General features: G+C 40.2%; 1 pseudogene; it reads right to left on the reverse strand.

Annotated features, from left to right (window-relative positions):
• Nucleotides 1-4,514: 4,514 nt before the first annotated feature.
• Nucleotides 4,515-5,681, reverse strand: LOC132354041 (14-3-3 protein theta-like; annotated as a pseudogene).
• Between the last annotated feature and the right edge of the window lie 6,932 nt (nt 5,682-12,613).

The raw sequence follows: 12,613 nt of genomic DNA on the forward strand, positions 1-12,613 counted from the left end.
ACCGGGGCGGAGCCTCGAGGCCCCGCCCCTTCGGCCCCAACCACCACCCCCACCACCCCCGCCCCGGAGCGTGGCAGGCTGGGCGGAGGCCCCCGTGGTGGGCGGGATTCCGTGGCTCGCTGGCTGGGGGTTCTGAGATGCTGTGACTCGGTGACCCGCTGAGAGGCCGAGTTCATGCAAAGCCCGGCTTCTTGCGGCCTGTCCTGCGCGGTGCCGGTGCCCGAGGCCGGAAAAAGGTGAAAAAGGAAAGAAAGGTCTCGAGTTAAATAAGACTGCTCTTTAGCGCCTCGGGGGAAGGCCGGAGCTCGATCACGAGGATCCTTGGTCATAAATAAATGGCGACTCGCCCAAATTTTGTTTCATTTTCAAAAGCAGCTTATTCACTGAGCCGTTTTTGGCTGCCTCCTGGAAATAATACCTCAGGAAGAAATGAGGAGCTTGTGGTGATTAAGAGCTAATTAAGAAAAAGGAAATCACTATTGTTGAGAGTGAAAAATGATGAGGAATTTGTTGTTTTGCCTGAATTATTCTTGTGTGACCATTTCTCTTACAAGGTGATTGCTCAGCCTTACCTCTGTCACAGAAGTCGTTTGAACCACCACGTCTTTCTGAAAGAGGGGGCATTTTGTTTCAAAATTAATTACCACTTTTCCATTAAAAAAGAAACTGACTATGTGTAGCTGATTCACTTTGTTATAAAGCAGAAACTAACACACCATTGTGAAGCAATTATACTTCAATAAAGATGTTTAAAAAAAAAAAAGAAACTGACTAAGATTACAAAAAGGAAGATAACCAACAGGGTGTTCTTATAATAAAAGAACACCACATACACACACACAAACACACACACACAAAACCACAAGGAAATCTGATCAAACCCCTAGATCCAACTACGAATGTATAGAAAATAGAAGGAACAGAGGATGTTAAACTACACCATAGAGACAGAATCAGCAAGATCTTGACTGTGGGAAACTCTAGGACAACATCCTGGGTACTTTAATAAATAAAATGCAAGGGAAACAAAAGAGGGAAAACCTACAGATTAAAAGGGGCTTTAAAAACATCAATCAACTGCAACGTATTGATCTTATTTAGATTGTGATTCAAATTGTCAAAAGCTTTTAAAATTGACATGAGATCATTTAACTCAGATATCGATTAGATGTGTGATGATATTGAGAAATTATTGTTAATTTAAGTGTGATAATAGTGTTATATTATGGTTACAGTTGTTTTTGTTTTTGTTTTTTTTTTGAAGTCCATATCTGTTAACGTTTCATACCAGGGGAAAAAAAAAACCTCAGACAAACTAAAACAAACACATAATGGCACATGCAATTAACCTTACAGTGTCATGCTATGCCACACTAAAAAAAAAAATGAGGAAGGTCTTTATGTCTTAATACGAATTGATCTCCAAAACGTACTGTTAAATGCAAAACACTGGGTATGTGCTGAGGCGGGGAGTATATATAATACACAATACATATATAATATGTGTTTCCTTGGATATGGTTTTAAAAGACAATATAGGTTTAGAAAGACAACCAAGAAATGATTATTATTGTAAGAGAGTAAGTGGGAATCTAGGGGAAAGGGTTGGGAGGGAATGTTTTCACTTAATCCTTTTCACCTTTTACATTTGAATTGAATGTGGATTTTGACATTCTAAAGAAAAGGAAAATAATTCGGCTACAGGATTTTTGTGGGGATTAACAAGTATTTTCATTACACATAGGCATGTTTCTTTAGTGTGGACTTTTAAAAGTTCTTAATGTATTATCTTTCATATCTTTTCCTTACTCCTGCCAGGTAGTTTATCTTGAAGCAATCATCCCAGTTATTCTAGAAAGGCACTATCCAGTCTGCTGTTAAAAGCTGTGGGTGAGGACTTCCCTGGTGGCGCAGTGGTTAAGAATCCGCCTGCCAATGCAGGGGACACGGGTTCGAGCCCTGGTCCGGGAAGATCCCACATGCCAAGGAGCAACTAAGCCCGTGTGCCACAACTTCTGAAGCCCGCGCGCCTAGAGCCCGTGCTCTGCAACAAGAGAAGCCACCGCAATGAGAAGCCCATGCACCGCAACGAAGAGTAGCCCCCACTCACTGCAACTAGAGAAAGCCCGCGTGCAGCAATGAAGCCCCAACACAACCAAAAGTAAATACATTAAAAAAAAAAAAAAAAAAAGCTGTGGGTGAATACCAGTAGTTCCTGATGATATTGGGAAATATCAGACAATGTAGTTTTCAGAAGAGGGCAGTCATACTTTTGAAATCAAGGTGTTCTTCCATGTGGATTTTTCATTTTCCATTTTTAAAATTTTTTGAATGGGCAATTCATTTTTAAAAAATTGAGGTATAATTGATTTGCAATATTGTTAGTTTCAGGTATACAGCAAAATAATTCAGTTATATATATAAATATATTTTCAGAGTATTTTCCATTATAGATTATTACAAGATATTGAATATAGTTCCCTGTGTAAATTCTTGTTGCTTATCTATTTTATATATAGTCATATCTGTTAATCCCATACTCCTAATTTATCCTCCCCCTCTCCTTCCCCTTTGGTAACCATAAGTTTATTTTCTATGTCTATGAGTCTGTTTCTGTTTTATTAATAGATTCATTTGTATTATTTTTTAGATTCCACAGATAAGTGGTATCATATAATATTTGTCTTTCTCTTTCTGACTTCAGTTAGTATGATAATCTCTAGGTCCATCGATGTTGCAGCAAATGACAATATTTTATTCTTTTTTATGGCTGAGTAATATTCCATTGCATATATATACTACATCTTGTTTATCCATTTATCTGTTGATGGATACTTAGGTTGCTTCCATATCTTGGCTATTATAAACAGTGCTGCTGTGAACATTGGGGTACATGTATCTTTTTTCCCCTCAACTTCAAACATATTATTTATTTGCTTTTCTGTTTGTTTGAGTTCTAATGAACAAGAAACTTTGGGAAGGAAAAGCAAATAACATTCTTACTTGAGTAATCAGATCATAGTATTAATGGTTAATTAAATTATACTTAATACTTTTGGAGGTTACAAACCCTTAGAGAATATTATGAAAACTATCTTCTTTCCAGAGAAACACCCATACACAAAATGTTGTATACAATTTTGGGGAGCAGGTAGTATTTACATACTTTTTGAAGCCCATCACAGCTTAGTTTTCTGAGTTCAAGTTAGGAACTCCTGGTTAAATAATCTTTAAGATCCTTTCTGGTTGTGTTCTCCTAAGATAAGACAAGTGCCAGTCTTGTATCCTTACCTGTATATGGCACCAATCACTTCTTCTTTGTCTTCCCAACAAATCCTATACGGAAAGAAAAAAAATTGAATGGCAAGCCTTCTTGTCTATTTCACACTTGGGAAACTTGGATCTGCAGCTCTACCTTGGTGAGGTCCAACTATTTGGATCAACTTTTGATTATTTTATTTTTTAATTAATTTTTATTGGAGTATAGTTGCTTTACAATGTTGTATTAGTTTCTACTGCACAGCAAAATGAGTCAGCCGTACACATACATATATCCCTTCCCTTTTGGACTTCCTTCCCATTCAGATCACCACAGTGCATTAAGTTCCCTGTGCTATACGGTATGTTCTCATTAGCTATTTATTTTATACGTAGTATCAATAGTGTATATGTGTCAATCCCAATCTCCCAATTCCTCCCACCCCCCTTCCCCCTTGGTATCTATAGATTTGTTCTCTATGTCTGTGTCTCTATTTCTGCTTTGCAAATAGGATCATCCATACCATTTTTCTAGATTCCACATATATGTGTTAATATACAATATTTGTTTTTCTCTCTCTGACTTACTTCACTCTGTATGACAGTCTCTAGGTCCATCCACATCTCTACAAATGACCCAATTTCATTCCTTTTTATGGCTGAGTAATATTCCATTGTATACATGTACCGCATCTTGTTTATTCATTTGTCTGTTGTTGGATACTTAAGTTGCTTCCATTTCTTGGCTATTATAAATAGTGCTGCTGTGAACATTGCGGTATATATATATCTCTTTTTGAATTAGAGTTTTCATCTTTTCTGGATATGTGCCCAGGAGTGGGATTGCTGGATCATATGGTAGCTCTATTTTTAGTTTTTTTTTTTTGTAAGTGAATTTTTATTGGGAAGGGAAGTTGTCAACTTAAACAGCAGCAAATGAAGAGTGAATGAGGAAACTCCCTGTTGTCACAGATACACAAGACCTCCATCATATATGATACAGGAGGCATTTTAATTTGTGACCCCCAGCCTCAAAATGTCAAATGCTTTTCCATTCAATCTAATACTTCTGGATTCCTACCAAAAAGGAATATATTAAGAGGATGGAAAAGTTGCTTACTGAAAGAAAATCCCCGAAGAAGAGTAAGGGAGGGAATGTAGAAATTAAGAAGTTATGTAGAACACTCTTTAAATTGTAATTAACTACATTTTCATATCTTCACAGTAATACAAAACACAGTCACTTGCAGAACTGGTTCAGATTACTTAAATACCAGATACATTTTTAGTCCTCTACATAAGTGTTTGGAAGTTACTTGTGTTTATATGAAATGAAGCTATTAATACTTTTCTACAGCAGTAACTGCACACCAGGAAGGCCAAGACAAACACAAATCAAGGAATGGAGTTTTCCCAAAGCTGCAGTGTGAAAAGACTATAAACAGTTGATTCCATACACATGAATGGGTTTCTTTGCTATAGGAAATCCAAATGGAATAAGGAATGGAGATGAGTAAAGAGGTTTCTTGAGGGGAAGAAGGATGACACCCTGTATGCACTTAGTTCTCTGCCCCTTCTGCCGCGTCACATTCTTCTCCTGCACTGTCTGACGTCCATAATGTTAGGTTGTCTCAAAGCAACTGCATGATGAGGGTGCTGTCTTTGTATGAGTCATCATTCAGTGTATCAAGTTCTGCAATGGCCTCATCAAAAGCGTTTTAGCCAGTGTGCAGGCAAGTTCTGGGTTATTAAGGATCTCATAGTAAAATACAGAAAAGTTAGGAGCCAGCCCCAGGCGGATTGGGTGTGTGGGTTGCATCTCTTTCTTGCTTATGTCAAAAGCCTCTTGGTAAGCTCCTTGGGAATTATCTATCGTTTGTTTCCGATCATCACCACAAGCAACTTAAGCAAGGTACCGGAAATAATCTCCCTTCATCTTCAGATAGAAGACCTTACTCTCTGGATTAGTTGCATTGGCTATTAAATACTTAGCCAACAATTCCAGGGCCGTGGTGCAGATGAACCGCAGTTCGGACTCCACTTTCTCCCGATAGTCCTTAATCAGCTGCAGCTTCTGGTCGGAGGTGTCGGTCTTCTGCTCGATGCTCGAGATGGCCCTCCAGGCGGACCTGCGGCCCCCGACCACGTTCTTGTAGGCCACCGAGAGCAGGTTGCGCTCCTCGTTGGACAGCTCGGCGCCCTGCTCCGTCACGGCCGTCATGCAGGTGGCCATGTCGTCGTAGCGCTCGGCCTGCTCGGCCAGCTTGGCCTTCTGGATCGGCTCCGTCTTCTCCATGGGGCCGGGGACAGGACAGCGAGGGCGAGCACCGACCCGGATGCCGAGGAGGAGTGCGGAGGGCCTTCACGTCTCCGCGGCAGCGGCGCGAGTCCCACCACTTTGATCCGCCTTTGGCTTTAGCCGAGGACCCTCCCGTCTCCTGTTTTTAGTTTTTAAAGGAGCCTCCATACTGTTTTCCATAGTGGCTGCATCAATTTACATTCCCACCGACAGTGTAGGAGGGTTCCCTTTTCTCTACACCATCTCCAGCATTTATTATTTGTAGACTTTTTGATGATAGCCGTTCTGACTGGTGTGAAGTGATTCCTCATTATAGTTTTGTTTGTTTGTTTGTTTATTTATTTATTTATGGCTGTGTTGGGTCTTCGTTTCTGTGCGAGGGCTTTCTCTAGTTGCGGCAAGCGGGGGCCACTCTTCATCGCGGTGTGCGGGCCTCTCACTATCGCGGCGGCCTCTCTTGTTGCGGAGCACAGGCTCCAGACGCGCAGGCTCAGTAATTGTGGCTCACGGGCCCAGTTGCTCCGCGGCATGTGGGATCTTCCCGGACCAGGGCTCGAACCCGTGTCCCCTGCATTGGCAGGAGGATTCTCAACCACTGCGCCACCAGGGAAGCCCCCTCATTGTAGTTTTGATTTGCACTTCTCTAATAATTAGAAACATTGAGCATTTTTTCATGTGCCTGTCGGTCATCTGTATGTCTTCTCTGGAGAAATGTCTATTTAGGTCTTCTGCCTATTTTTTGATTGGGTTGTTTGCTTTTTTTGATATTGAGTTGTATGAGCTGTATGTATATTTTGGAAATTAACCCCTTGTCGGTCGTATCATTTGCAAATATTTTCTCCCATTCCATAGGTTGTCTTTTTGTTTTATTGATGGTTTCCTTTGCTGTACAAAAGCTTTTAAGTTTGATTAGGTCCCATTTGTTTATTTTTGCTTTTTTTTTCATTTGCCTTGGGAGACGATCTAAGAAAATATTGCTATGATCTATGTCAGAGAATGTTTTGCCTATTTCTCTTCTGGGAGTTTTATGGTCTTATATTTAGGTCTTGTCTTATATTTAGATCTTTAAACTATTTTGAGTTTATTTTTGTATATGGTGTGAGGGAGTGTTCTAATTTTAGCAATTCATTTTTTAAGACTACAGCTGACCCTTGAACAACATGGGCTTGAACTGCGCTGGTCCACTTATGCATGGATTTTTTTCAATAAATATGTACTCCAGGACTACACAATCCACAACTGGCTGAATCCGAGGATGAAGAACCAGGGATACAGAGGGCCAACTATAACGTTATACACGAGTTTTCAATTGCACAGAACGTCAGCACCTCTAACCTCCATGTTGTTCAAGGGTCAACTGTATTTTGACAATGACACAGCTGAGATCTAATAATGGTATTAAGAGGTATTAGCCTGTGGGTAGATTTGCCAACTTTAATTTGTAGAAGAGTAATTACAGAAGACATTCTTTATTCACTTCAAATGAACTTTAGTCATAATAATAACTTTAGGTCATCCGTTCTTTGACAGTAAATAACAAAGACAACTCTTCCAGTCAGTAGTTAATTGCCAATAAATATCATTTCTTACTTATTTTATAATCTGTTACTTAATTGGTAAACTAGCACATATAAATTGACAGTTACAGCAGTTCACACATTCATCTATAACTAAAGCTGACTTCGAATGCTGGGGGCAAAACTACACCCTGCCTGTTCCATTCTTTGCTCTGCTGGCCTCACTCAGTGCATCTGGACCTGCTCAGTTTGGGAGCGTCATGTTCTCCTGTTTACTGTTGGTATCTTTAGTCCCACAGTGCTCTCCAGTCTGAGTCTAAACATCAGACCCATCTTCCCAGACTCCAAGTGTCTTCCAGCCATAGCCTTCACAAGGCTTTTGGACCTCACTTCTTTGGAGGGATGATATCTCAGCTGATTTCATCATCCCTAAGGAGCTGGTTGTACAAGATTCTGTGTGTTTGTCCTCAGGCCCATTGGATTTAGACATTTCCCGTAATGACTGCTAATCTCCTGCTTCAGCATCCTGCCAAAAACAGGGCCTCCCTATGAGACTTCAGTCTCTCTGATTATACCAAGAAAGCTCTGCAATCATGCCTTTTTCCTGTCTTCTCTCAACTTATCTGGAATGCAAGAATGGTAGACAAGCTGATTAAAGGAGGAAACTATATGATTATCTCAAAAGAAGCAGAAAAAATTTGATACAATTCATTTTTATTGGCAATATCTATATAGAAAAACCAATCTAATTGAGTTATTCAAATAAAATAAGAGAATTTAGCAAGATTGGTAGATGGAAAATCAATGTACAAAGATCTTTTATGTTTTTTGAAGTATAATGGACATGTAACATTATATTAGTTTCAGGTGTACAACATAATGATTCAATATTTGTATACATTGCAAAGTGATCACCACAGTAGGTCTAGTTAGCATACGTCCCCATATATAATTACAGAATTTTTTTTCTTGTGATGAGAACTTTGCTCTCTTAGCAACTTTCAAATATGCATTACAGTATTATTGGCTATTATCGCCATGCTGTACATTACATTCCCATGACTTATTTCTTTTATAACTGGAAGCTTATACCTTTTGATTCCCTTCATATCTTTTGTGTTTTTATACACCAGTAACAACCAGTTAAGTAATGCAATCAAATAGAAAGATACATTTATTTATTATTATTTTTAAAAATAAATTTATTTTTATTTATTTATTTTTGGCTACGTTGGGTCTTCGTTGCTACGCGCGGGCTTTCTCTAGTTGCGGCGAGCGGGGGCTACTCCTCGCGGTGCGCAGGCTTCTCATTGTGGTGGCTTCTCTTGTTGCAGAGCACGGGCTCTAGGCACGCGGGCTTCAGTAGTTGCAGCACGTGGGCTCAGTAGTTGTGGCTCGCGGGCTCTAGAGCACAGGCTCAGTAGCTGTGGCGCACAGGCTTAGTTGCTCCGCAGCATGTGGGATCTTCCCGGACCAGGGCTCGAACCTGTGTCCCCTGAATTGGCAGGCAGATTCTTAACCACTGCGCCACCAGGGAAGCCCAAAAGATACATTTATGATAACATAAAAAAAGTACCTAGAAACAAATCTAACAAAAGATGTGTAAGATCTTCAAAAGAAAATAATAACACTTTACTGAAAGACATAAAAAACTTAAATTGTGAAATAGACCATGTCTATGGATTGAAAGACTAAATACCACAAAGGTGTCAATTCTCCCCACTCCTACAATTGATCTACAAATTCAATGTATTTTAATAAAAATTCAAATGGGTTTTGGTGGAACTTGATAAGCTGATTTTAAATTTATATTGAAGAGTAAAAGGGTCAAGAATAGCCAAGGCATATCAATAAAAGAACAAGGTAAGGGGACTTAGTTCACCAGATAAAAAAATTCTTTTAAAGCTTTAAAATATAATTTAAGATAGCATATTAATAATACAGTGTAGTGTAATATAGATAGCATAGTATTAATTCAGGGATAAATAATATAATAATGGGACAGAATAGAGGGTGCAGAAATAAATCCTATCAGTATATAGAAATATAAGATCAGTGAGGAAAAGGGAAGATTTTCAATAAAAATGGTGCCGGGATAATTGGTTATCAATATGAGAAAACATGAGATTGAACCCACCTCATATTTTACACTAAAATTAGTTCAACCTATCTTATAGACTTAAATGTGGAAGGTTAAGCTAAGAAGATTTTGAATTAGGAAGAAAATATTATTTAGGGAAGTTTAGAAAAGTGATTTCTTAAAAGAAGACACAAAAGGCACAAACCATCAAGAAAACATATTTTGAAAGTAGACTACTTCATTAACTGTAGAAACTGTTCATCAAAAGTCATCATAAAGAGTGAAAAGACAGGATTTCCCTGGTGATGCAGTGGTTAAGAATCAGCCTGTCAATGCAGGGGACACGGGTTCAATCCCTGGTCCAGGAAGATCCCATATGTTGCGGAGCAACTAAGCCTGTGCGCCACAACTACTGAGCCTGCACTCTAGAGTCCGTGAGCCACAACTACTGAGCCCGCATGCCACAACTACTGAAGCTGTGTGCACTAGAGCCCGTGCTCCACAACAAGAGAAGCCACCACAATGAGAAGCCCGTGCGTAGCAACGAAGACCCAACACAGACAAAAAAAAAAAAAGAGTGAAAAGACAAACCATAAACAGAGAGAAGAGTTTGTATGTATAAATGTATAAATGTATACATTTATTGATTGTATGTTTTTCCAACACATACAATCAATAAATGACTAGTATTCAAAATATATAAAGAACTCTTAAGAATTAAAAAGAAAAGGAGGGCAGACTATAGAAAAAAAAGAAAAAAATAAATAATTTAACAGAAAAGGAAGCATTAATGGTGTATCAGTCAGAGAGTCTAACCTGAAAAACAGACACCGCATCAAGTACTTACAGCAGAGGGAATTTAATGCAAGGCACTGGTTATACAGGTGACAGAGGAGTTGAGAGGCAGATGGGATAGTGAGGACAATGTGGGAAACCACTCTCATCCCCTCAGCTGGGCCGACAAATGTAGGAGAAAATGTTCTAGGACCCCAGAAGGCAACATTATCCAATGAAAGCTGAAATCGCCGTGGGCATGTCTGGGAAAATCTCAAGTCACAACCACAGCAAGCAAAGCCCAGGGTAAAGAAGGGAGGGGAGAAATCCCTGGCTTCACTCTCCTGCCTTCAAGTGTCCTCCACAGTGGGAGGGGACACTATTAGCCAAATTTGGCTGGAATCCAGCTGACATGGGAGCCCACAGGGGTGAGCCCCTCTGCAGTGCACTGCAGGAAAACATGAGGAATGGATCTGAGGGCAAACAGGCATAAACTAGCACAAATGACCCAGGATGAGGAGAAAAATGTTCAACCTTATTACATATCAAGGACAGGCAATTAAAATCCACAATAAGATACTATTTTAGAAGCTCTCCTTTCCAGCAAGACAACTATAACTGGTGAAAGTTTTAGAACACAACAGCTATCTAAAGTCTCTGGAAGGTACCTTAAGGGCATACAGCAAATAAAATATTTATTCAAGAAAATCTACTAAATCTCAGTAAGAACAACAAATGTCTATGGCACCTGAACCATGACCTGCTCTTTCTCCCCTCAACCCAAGCTCAGCATAACAGATGCTCCTCTCCAGGTAGCTGTGGCCAAGAAGATAAGGCTCCCTATTTCCCCAGCTCCCAGTCAAGGGCTATGGTGTCTTCCCAGGAGGGGCGGGTTGCCAGCATTTCTCATGCTTCCACCTCAACCCCCTCACCTCAGTTCCACGTTGCAGAGGCTAAATTCCAGGAGAATGTAGCCAGGAAGTCAAGGGTCCATTCATTCACTCAGCCATCTCATAGAGTGGACGCTCTACAACAGTTGTGGCAGACTGAGAATACTGGGCCCTCATTTATCCTCACTTCAATTTGCTTGTATCCCTGGAAGGGGACTCAAATTTACCTGGATCAGATTGTGGAGCAACTTATGCTCAAGGACATCGCCAAAAATAATAGAGCTATCAGCCAGCAATTAGAGAAACCCAACAGCTGGGTGTAATACAAACAGAAGCAGACATCTTAACAGATCAGGGAAAGGTACAATCAAAAGTGCCCTGCTAATGACAGAGTGACTGCACATCCGCAAGACCATGCCCCCTAGTGAGCAACATCAAGGCCTTCACAATGATGGGGAAATAGAATTCACTAAAATAACCCAGCCAAGTCACTTAACAAATAAACAAGCACACAGAGACCACAGCCAACCCTGAGGGATAGGGGGAGGAGAAATAAGTATTGAGAGTTGCTACAATATATTATCTAAACAGTCCATTTTGCAGGAAACAAAACAAAACAAAACAACAACAACAAAAAAACAAGACATGCAAAGAACCAGGAAAGTGTGACCCATATATGGGGAAAAAGCAGATGACAGAAATTGCCTGTGAGAGGGCCCAGATTTCAGACTGAAGGACGCTTCACAGCTGTGACAATAAATATGCTCAAAGAACTAAAACCGTGCTTAAAGAGGAAAAGGGAGGTATGATGAAAGTGTCTCATCAAATAGAGAATATAAGTGAAGAGATAGAAATTACAAAAAAGAACCAAAGGGAAATTGTGGAGTTGAAAAGCACAAGAACTAAAATGAAAAATGCACTAGAGAGGCTCAACGTTAGATTTCAACCGGCAGAAGAAAAATATGTTGAATTTATAGATAAATAGAGATGATATGATCCAAAGAACAAAGGTGGTTTTTTTTGTTTTTTTTTTTTTTTAATGAAGAAAGATGAGGAGACACAGGGAGAATGCTGTGTGAATGTGAAGATAGCCATCTACAAACTGAGGAGAGATTTCTAGAGCAAACCCTTCCCTCACAGCAAAAGAACCAGCCCTACCAACAGCTTGATTTCAAGCTGCTAGCCTTTAGAACTGTGAGACAGTAAATTTCTGTTATTTAAAACACCCAGTCGGTGAGTTTGCACTAGAAACTACTACTACAGGAACCAACCTGTCATCTGCTGCTAATCTCTCCAAAGTGAGTCTGAAAATGTTTTAGCATAAACTTTTTAAAAAAAATTTATTTATTTTATTTTTGGCTGCATTGGGTCTTCATTGCTGTGTGCGTGCTTTCTCTAGTTGCTGCGAGCGGGGGCTACTCTTCGTTGCGGTGCGTGGGCTTCTCATTGGGGTGGCTTCTCCTGTTGCGGAGCACGGGCTCTAGGCACACGGGCTTCAGTAGTTGTGGCACGCGGGCTCAGTAGCTGTGGCTCACAGGCTCTAGAGCGCAGGCTCAGTAGTTGTGGCACACGGACTTAGTTGTTCCGCGGCATGTGGGATCTTCCTGGACCAGGGCTCGAACCCGTGTGCCCTGCGTTGGCAGGCGGATTCTTAACCACTGTGCCACCAGGGAAGTCCCTTAGCATAAACTTTGATTCAGCAATAAGAACGAGTTTTCAAATAAGAAAAGCGTACAACCTAAATGCAAAGGAAATCCAAAAAAGAAGGGATATATGTATATGTATAGATGATTCA

This window comes from Balaenoptera ricei, chromosome 1, assembly GCF_028023285.1.
Source record: "Balaenoptera ricei isolate mBalRic1 chromosome 1, mBalRic1.hap2, whole genome shotgun sequence".
In the NCBI taxonomy this organism is placed as follows: Eukaryota; Metazoa; Chordata; class Mammalia; order Artiodactyla; family Balaenopteridae; genus Balaenoptera; species Balaenoptera ricei.